At 38.4% G+C, this 8,923-nt stretch overlaps 1 pseudogene; it reads left to right on the top strand.

Annotated features, from left to right (window-relative positions):
* Positions 1–4,472: 4,472 nt before the first annotated feature.
* LOC114234900 (60S ribosomal protein L34-like) lies at positions 4,473–4,835 on the top strand (annotated as a pseudogene).
* The last annotated feature ends 4,088 nt before the right edge of the window (positions 4,836–8,923 follow it).

Here is an 8,923-nt window from a genome sequence, read left to right on the forward strand (position 1 = left end):
TTTTGTAATCCACTTGTCAGGCTACAGAAAAAAGAAATAAATCTGGTGGTATTTTTATGGGCTTGCATTACATTTATAAGTTAACTTAGGAAAAATTGGCATCTCTATGATGTTGAATCATTCTCCCCAGAAACATGGTATGACTTTCTTTTGTTTTTCTAATTCAGAGTCTTACAGGAATTTTCTTTAACATATTAATATCTATTAATTATATAACATTTGCTAATTAATATTCTGTTTTTATTATATTAATTAATATAAAATTGCATATGACCTTAACAACAAAGCCAGAGCCTTTTCCATTAAATTCAGGAATAAGGAGAGTGAAGATGATTGCTATGTAACATTTTGTTGTAAGTATGTTGTAATCATTGCAGATGTTACATAACAATGGATTTCATGAGCAGCTTTGTATGGAGATAATGGATATTACTCATTTTATTACTAATTTTAGTGAGAAAATGCCTCTGTCTTTGTTACTAATGTTACATATATAATTTTTATATATGTCAAGGAAGTATCCATCAAATCTTACATTGTCATTTTCTTTTTATATGTCTGTAAAATTCATAAGTGGAATTTGGCAAATGCCTTTTCTGCATCTCTGGAAATAATTATATGATTTTTCTTTTTAGGTCTATTAATATGATAAATTATTCAACTGAAACTCCTAATATTGAACCACTTTTGCTTTTCTAAAAATATGCACATATGGTTTTAATGTATATTTGATAATAATTTTTTGAAGATTTTTGCATAAATATTTATTAGGGTGAATTATCTATAGTTTTATTTTTTGGTGAAGTTTTATCAACTTTTAGTTTCAATGTTATCTTTGCTTTATAAAATGTATTCAGTACTTTTCCTGATTTAAAAAAAATTAATCCTTAAAGTTACTGGGGTTGAAAAATACATATTTATTGAGAAGCACTTTTACCATTCCAATTAAGTAAGGCTGCCTAACCATTAAGGAAGGCAAGTAACATCCCAGTTAACTGTATGAGGCTTTGGCTATCAATGAAGCTGTAGACAGCCATATGTCAGACTCTCAGAGCTATTTTTCTCATTTCAGAAGATTGGGTGGCACTTGGTAAGTGCCCCAAACTATTAGATGTCATGAAAAGATAACCAAAGGAACATGAGCCTGATGAAAATCATGAATCTGAAATCAAAACCTGTACACATAGTCCGGCAATGGAATGAAGTATTTGGAAGTGAGACTATATTGACAAGTCCTGGGTGTATAGTTATGGCTTTTATAGACTCCCTAATGTTTAACTGACTTTAACATTTGCCTCTATAACGAAGGAACAAAGAGAAGGAGAGAGGAAAGGAGGGAGGGAGGGAGCGAGGGAGGAAGGGAAGAAGGAAAGGAAGGAAGGAAGGAAGGAAGGAAGGAAGGAAGGAAGGAAGGAAGGAAGGAAGGAAGGAAGGAAGGAAGGAAGGAAGGAAGGAAGGAAGGAACATGGAGCATTTCTAAGTGTGAAGCTCTGTACTAGGCTTTCTTACTCGGTATCATTTAATTCAAACCAAGGACTTATGGAGGTACTTATTACCTATTCTCACTGTTTTCAGGTGAAGAAACTGAGACTTAGAGTAGCTAAAAAACTTTTAGAAACCAACTTTCTAATTCATGAGTTTAGAAAGGACAGAAAAAAATGGAAAGGAAACTGGACATTTAGTTATAGAGCCCATTTTTAGCTCTTACATTTCTGTGTTTAACTATAAACTGCAGCTATATAAATATATTCTGTACTTAACTAGTTTTCATTTCTGAGATTATTGGGTCATACATATTAGTAAAAAAACACTTAGAACAAAACTAAGAAAAAATGAAATAAAAATCTGAAATTGCACCATTCAAGAAAATAAGTTCTGAATATATCCTTCCAGAAATTTTCATATAAATATGCATAAAAGTATAAATACACTTTTCTTAGCAAAAGTGGGAACATTATACACATAGCATTTTGTTAACTTTTGTTAACTTAACAATACATGGAAAATTTTAAAGTTTTTGAGATTCTGCCTTTAAAAATGTTCATAACATAATTTTCCTTCTGGCTCTGATGTGACTGAGTGCAAACTTGGACATCTTTTCTGTGGACCCTGATGGCTGGCCTTGATCCTTCTGCCAGCGCTTCTTAAGAAAGTTGTACATATTTTATAAGGAGGATCAAAAGGGTTGAGGAAGAATGGCTAAAGCAGTCCCTGGCAAATGCAGGTAGTCAATAAATGTTTGCTAACTGAATTAAAGAATGCATAATATGTCATATTTAAAAATATAAGTGCAATCATTACATCCTTTCAGCAAGTTATGAGGGATGCAAGTTTCTGGGGTAAGGCCACTGCTGAGAAACACTTGTAATTATATTATTCGGAACAAGTGGCTCCACGCCGGAGAATGAAATGGTACAAGAGTTCAATAGTCCTTGTAGGATGAAGTCAATTTCAGTGCCCTGTTTGTGCTTCTCTACATCTTCACATCTTGCCAGCTGACCAGCTAATGGCAGACAAGCAGGCTAAGGCCATAAACTGGCACGCTCAGAATAGAAAACTATAGAGATGAGCAATTAACATGCACTCCTATTCGAATATGTCAATTACTTGAAATACCTAAATGTGAAATTATTGTACACGTTCGGTATGAATTTTGGTGGGTACTGACAAATCACCTTCCAAAGGGCAGTACTCACCACACTCTTTGCTATGAAAACAATGGCCATTTCTCCACATCCACGACAGCTCTGGATCTTTTTGGTTTCATTATTTCATAATAGAAAAAAAAGTTCTATGTTAATTTTCATTTTCTTGATTATCCGTGAGGTGAATGTCTTTCCATGTTCTCAGTGGCCATCTGTGTGGAGTGAATTGTTTGTGGAGATCTGGTGTCCATTTTCTATAGCATTGTGTGCTTTTTCTTGTTGATTTCTAAAATTAAGTGAAAATGAATGTTATTAATCCTTGATTATTTATTTTGAAAATATTTTCACCAAATGCTTCACTTACCTTTTAATTTGGTTTACTGTGTCTTACAAATATTTTAGCCTTTTTACTGCCAGATTTGTCCATCTTTTCTTTAATTTCTTCTGGGTCTTATGCTTAGCTTTGTAATTTCTTTTCCATGGAGATTTTCCTCCCATTGCAATAATATAAGAATTATTAACCCTTAAATATCATCTCATATTTCTTTACAGTAGCTCTTTACTCTTCCTGAATTTTTTTTTGCATATGGGGTAAATTCAGGATTTCTAGCAAATTGTCCTCTCAGTGCTGTAATGTGCAGTGGAAAGAACACCGTGATTGATTAATTCTATCTGCCATGGGTGTTGAATAGGAGAGTGGCAGAATCTATTAATTAGTAAGTCCCTTGGTACTCGAGCAGGCACTAGTGTAAACACTGGAATATAGAGCTAAGAACAAACTAGCACTGTTCTTGCATGGAGCTTCCATTTATGTCGTAAAAGATGTAAACACAAAGATAAACAAGAAAATGTCAGGTGGCAATGAGTACCATGAATAAATAATAAACTGTGGCAATGTGATGAAAAGAGAGGGTTTCTGTATGCCGAGTGGTTAAAGAAGGCTTCTCTCAAGAGGGGGTGTTTGAGCTGAAAACTGAATGACGAGCAGAAGCTAGGCTTCAAGGGTCTGGAGGGAGAGAACTCTACAGAGTCAAAAGCAAGTACAAAGAATCTAAGGGTTGCACGAATGTGACATATTTGAAGTCAAAATGAAGGTGGAAGAGGTCAGCGAGATAAGCAGGATCCAAATAATCTTGGCCTCATCAAGCCTGGTTAATAGTTGGGTTTTATTCCAAGTGATGGGAAGATATTGGAAGATTTTAAGCAAGGGCATCATGTGGTATGATCTACAATTTACATTAGTATACCTACCATCCCTGAGGCTGCCACTAGAGGGAGGCAGGAGGAGATGGGGCAGTCACACCACAAGCTCCCCAGTTCCTATCCTTCTCCACCTAATTACCTTCAGTTAGGACCTGCATAGAGAGGAAGAAGTGTCCAGAAAAGGCACAGACTGAGACTGATTAAGGAATGAGGCCAGAAACTTTGTCTAATTAAAAGAAGGTTAGCCTGAAATGGATATTTAATAGACAAATTTCTGAGATTATTTCCAGAAGCAATTGATGAAAAACATGTCCTCAGGACTGTTCACCTGGCTGGCTCTTGCTTGGCCATACAAACCTCACAGGGTGGTGGGGACTCTGGTGGCTTTTCAAAGAGGTCTGGCTCATAGCCCAGCAAGTTTGGGATTTGGGCGTTTTATCAGTGCTCCCAAGGCAATGGAATGAGAGGCTGATCTGCTTCAGCCACATCCAGAGACTGGCATCTATAAGCCAGGAGAGCCAGGCACCAGATTACACCAAGAACCCCATCTGGAGTCAATTTGACTTTTGAACTTGCAAGCTCTATCCTTTTGCTCGTTCAGGACGGTGATTTCAGGCATTCTCCATGGTCCAGCGTTTGACATACCGTCAGAGGCTGTCCTACAATACAGGCTCTAACAAAACTAGGCTGCCCCAAGCCCCTGGCAATAGAATTGTTTACCTTTATACCAAGAAAGTTGGGAAAGTACCAAAATCTGCATGGGGTGTGTGCCCAGGTCAACTTTGAGGAGTCTGTGCTGTGAGCCCTAAAGTTCTAATGAGGTTGTCTAAAACGAAAAAACATGTCAGCGGGGCCTCCAGTGGATCCACGTGTGTGAAATGTGGCCGTGCCAGGTTCAAACGTGCTTTCCTTCTTGAGGAGCAGATAATCATCGTGAAAGTGTTGAAAGTGCAAGCACAGAGTCAGAAAGCTAAAGTAATGTTTTAAAAATTGAAGCTTTTTTGAGTAATAAAAACAAAAGGCTTAAAATATAAAGAACCCCACCTGATAGGCAGGTGTATCTGGTTTGTCTTTCCCCTAATAAAACAAAACTGGAAGTCGCATCTTTGCCAGCCACACGCTTGGTGGGCAGAGCGCCACTAAAAAGGTGAGTGAAGAACATGGAAATGCTCAGGCCCTGATTTTCATAGTTGAGATAGCTGCCAGGTCAACATGAATTTTGGGGGGGGAGGGGCTTTTCTGCTGGAAGTTCTTGCATGGCACAACCACCAGTGACTCTCTGGGCTGCAGGTGGCACTGAGCATGCTGCTTAAGAGAGCGGGTGTTGCAATGACACAAGTGAGTTCAAATGGTGGCTCAGTCACCCACTAACTCTGATCTTGAGCAAGCAATAGTTTATCTGAGTCTTACGTCTCTTTATCTAAAACTGGGTGATTATAGCACCCACTTCCTAAGGTTGTTGTAGGACTAAAGGAGGTGGCACATGCCATGCTTGACAGCACCAACATATGGCTCATGCTATCAAAGGGGGGCTTTGGTCCTGAGACTAATGGCCCTTTATTTATTTTTAAAGTATGTTTTTATTAATTTCAGGGAGGAAGGGAGAGGGAGAAATAGAAACATCAGTGATGAGAGAAAATCATCAATTGTCTGCCTCCTGCATGCGCCCTACTGGGGATCGAGCCAGGCATATGCTCTGACTGGGAATCGAACCCATGACCTCTTGGTTCCTGGGTCACGGCTCAACCTCTGAGCCACACCCAGCTGGGCTAATGCTCCTTATGATCAAGAGAGTTCTTCATTATATTTGCTCAATTTGTTGGCCTGTGTTTGTTTGTTTTCATTATTTAATTCCAAACAAGCAACCATACTATAGATATGGGAGTAGTTGGGTCACTTCTTATTGACTACCTACTGACCACACCAACCAATATCCCCCTCGCCCTAGAGTCAGTGTTTAGCTTCCAAAGCAAGAACATACCGGCCACTACCACCGCCACCTCCCCAAACCCCCAAACCTGAATCTTGGGGTAATTATTCAACTTCACCACTACCTTAAGCAGAATTCTATAGATAGCAAAAAATGTATAGTTCAAATTCCCTTATAGAAAATGCACTGGAAAGAAAAATGGGCAGTCAAAGTAGGTTCCAGGAGATGACAAGCTTATTTTTAAAACCCCTGAAACTGATGCATCAAAATTCACATATAGCAAAATAATTGGGATGATGTCATAGATTTTAACATAGCAGAAGTTGAAACAAAAAAGTGGGTCTGAAGACCTTAACAGCCAAAGAGAAGTGTCTTCCACATTTTAGGCTCAGAAAAATATATTCCTCTCCAGGGAATGTGATCTAAGATCTGGGTCACTGACCACGTTGCCTACTGAAGCTTGACACATTGTGGAATTCTAAGACACCATTGTTGCCATTTATTTGGGGACTAAAAGGGATATTGAGATTTTTTAACTTGTCTTAGGAAATACTTTGCTTTAATAAATACTCCAGAGGTAAAGTTATTCAAAGGCTGGGAGAGAAGTGGCAACCCATACATATCCTGTAACTGGAGAAATAAATGACAGTATGTATATAGCTCATATATTTCTGAAAACCCAAGTGGAGTTTGTATTTAAAGTACTTTAGTCAATATTCCAGCCATTTCCCTACATGCTGAAACGTATTTTACATTTTCAAGTAGAAGCTTCAGTTAATCAATAGAGTACTGTGGGATAATTAAAATCAAACTCGAAAATACCCCAATTATGCTGCCCTCTATCCTCTCCCCAGAATTCCTCTTCTATTAGAAACACATAGGACAACTGTATTAGGATTCTCTAGAGAAACAGAATCACTAGGAGATATGTAGATACAGATATAGATATCATTGATTCTGACTAATGCATATATTTATATCCCTGTTAGGCAAGAAGGGCTGATGTTGCACATGAATTTCAAAAGCAGTCTGCTAGAGAATTTTCTCTTATTTGGGGGAGGCCAGTCTTTTGTTCTATTCATGCCTTCAACTGATTGGATGAGGCCCACCCCATTATGAAGGACAATCTGCTTTATTCAAAGTTCACCAAGTTAAATGTTAACCTCATCCCAAAACACCCTCACAGAAACCCAGAATAATGTTTGATCTAATATCTGGGTATCTCAGAGCCCAGTCAAACTGACTCCGGCCCTGGGATGAGTGAGACAGAGAAATATTACTGGTCATGCTGACTTTGATCATTGCTTCAGAAGGCATCTGCAAGGTGTCTGTAAAGTTATTATTTTTCCTTCAGCAATTAAAACATTTATGAGGGGGACAGATTTGAAACTATGCATATCGCCTAGTCTCATTTTACCTTTGCCCATGAAGTGTAGCAGCCACCATGGGCCCCTTCCTGCAGCAAGAATTGCTATGGTATTTGTCCAATGGTATTTTCTAATTTTATCTATACTAATAATAGAGGAATATGCAAATTGTCTGGGATGCCATCACAGTAATAGTAATGACCAATCAGCAGGCTGCTTGGGGTGACAAGGCCAGCAGGGGTGTTAGTGAGGGATGACCAAATGACTGGTCGTCCAGATGAGGTGATACTGGAGTAGGGTGACCCGGCCAGCAGAAGGGGCAGTTGGGTGTGACCAGATTGGCAGGGGAGGGCAGTTGGGTGTGACCAGGTCGGCAGGGGAGGGCACTTAGGGGTGACCAGACCTGCAGGGGAGGGCAGTTGGGGGTGACCAGGCCTGCGAGGGAGGGCAGTTGGGGGCAACCAGGCCTGCAGGGGAGTGCAGTTGGGGGTGACCAGGCCAGCAGGGGAGGGCAGTTGTGGGCCATCAGGCCACAGGAAAGGACAGTTGGGGGCAAGATCAGGCCAGCAGGGGAGGTCAGTTGGGGGTGATTGGGCCAGCAGAGGAAGGCAGTTGGGGGCGATCGGGTCAACAGGGGAGCAGTGTTAGGCATCAATCAGGCTGGCAGGGAAGCGGTTAGGGGGCGATCAGGCTGGCAGGCAGAAGTGGTTGGCGCAATCAGGCAGGCAGGCGAGCAGTTAGGAGCCAGCAATTCCGGATTGTGAGAGGGACATCTGACCAGTAGGCGGACATCCCCTGAGAGGTCCCAGATTGGAGAGGGTGCAGGCTGGGTTGAGGAACACCTCCCCCCTCCTTTGTGCACAAATTTTGTGCACCGGGCCTCTAGTAAAAAAATAAGAGAAACATTTTAAAGCAAATTTAGAGGAAACAGCTGAAATTGTGCAATATTTTTAGTGATAATACTCTTAATCCTTGTGTTTTCTACTTAAACATGATATCTGTGTCATAAAAAAATAAGAGAGTTTAGCTCTACTAATATTTAATTGGATTTATATCTTCACCTTCATTGGATCTATAAATCAAGGTAGATATATAGGGTTTAAAAATAATAAAACTGCTGATCTGCCCAACTCCAAATTTGATATTACCAAGAAAGGTATTTAAAATATAAATTTATATATCCATTATCAATAACCATAAATGTCTTCCTAAGTACATATTGCATGATGTGTGCTTTTCCAAGGTAATTTTTCAGTCCTGACAACTATGATAATCAACTATAGACATAAATTAAACTTAGAATCCAATTTTCAAATACTATATTTCTGTGTTAAACTATGATTCATAAAAAAATAAAGATGATCAAACCCATTGTTATCACTAAACATTTATCTATAATCTTAGTAAGATTTCTTTGAAGTTATATCCTAAAGAAATAAATAATCCTTTAAAACTCCCTATTTTGGGAATAGTTAATGTTTAGGTATAAATTTAAAATAAACAAATAAAATATATTTTAAGGTACTTATTAAATTTGCTTTCCTAATAAGGATATATAGCTAAAAGATTTTGGAGTGCATTTTTTTTTTAATACGTGAAATTTCAAAAATGTTTTCAGAAGTTGTCAGCTTTTCATTTTTTCCTTAAAAAAATCTTATATTATTTCCTGTTACTATCATTTACTAAAACAAAGATCATTTCAATACTAAAAAGACATCATATTAGAATAAAGTAATATACTTTTGTATTATATATATATTTTTTTATTGTTGAAAGAA

This window comes from Eptesicus fuscus, chromosome 2, assembly GCF_027574615.1.
Source record: "Eptesicus fuscus isolate TK198812 chromosome 2, DD_ASM_mEF_20220401, whole genome shotgun sequence".
Classification (NCBI taxonomy): Eukaryota; Metazoa; Chordata; class Mammalia; order Chiroptera; family Vespertilionidae; genus Eptesicus; species Eptesicus fuscus.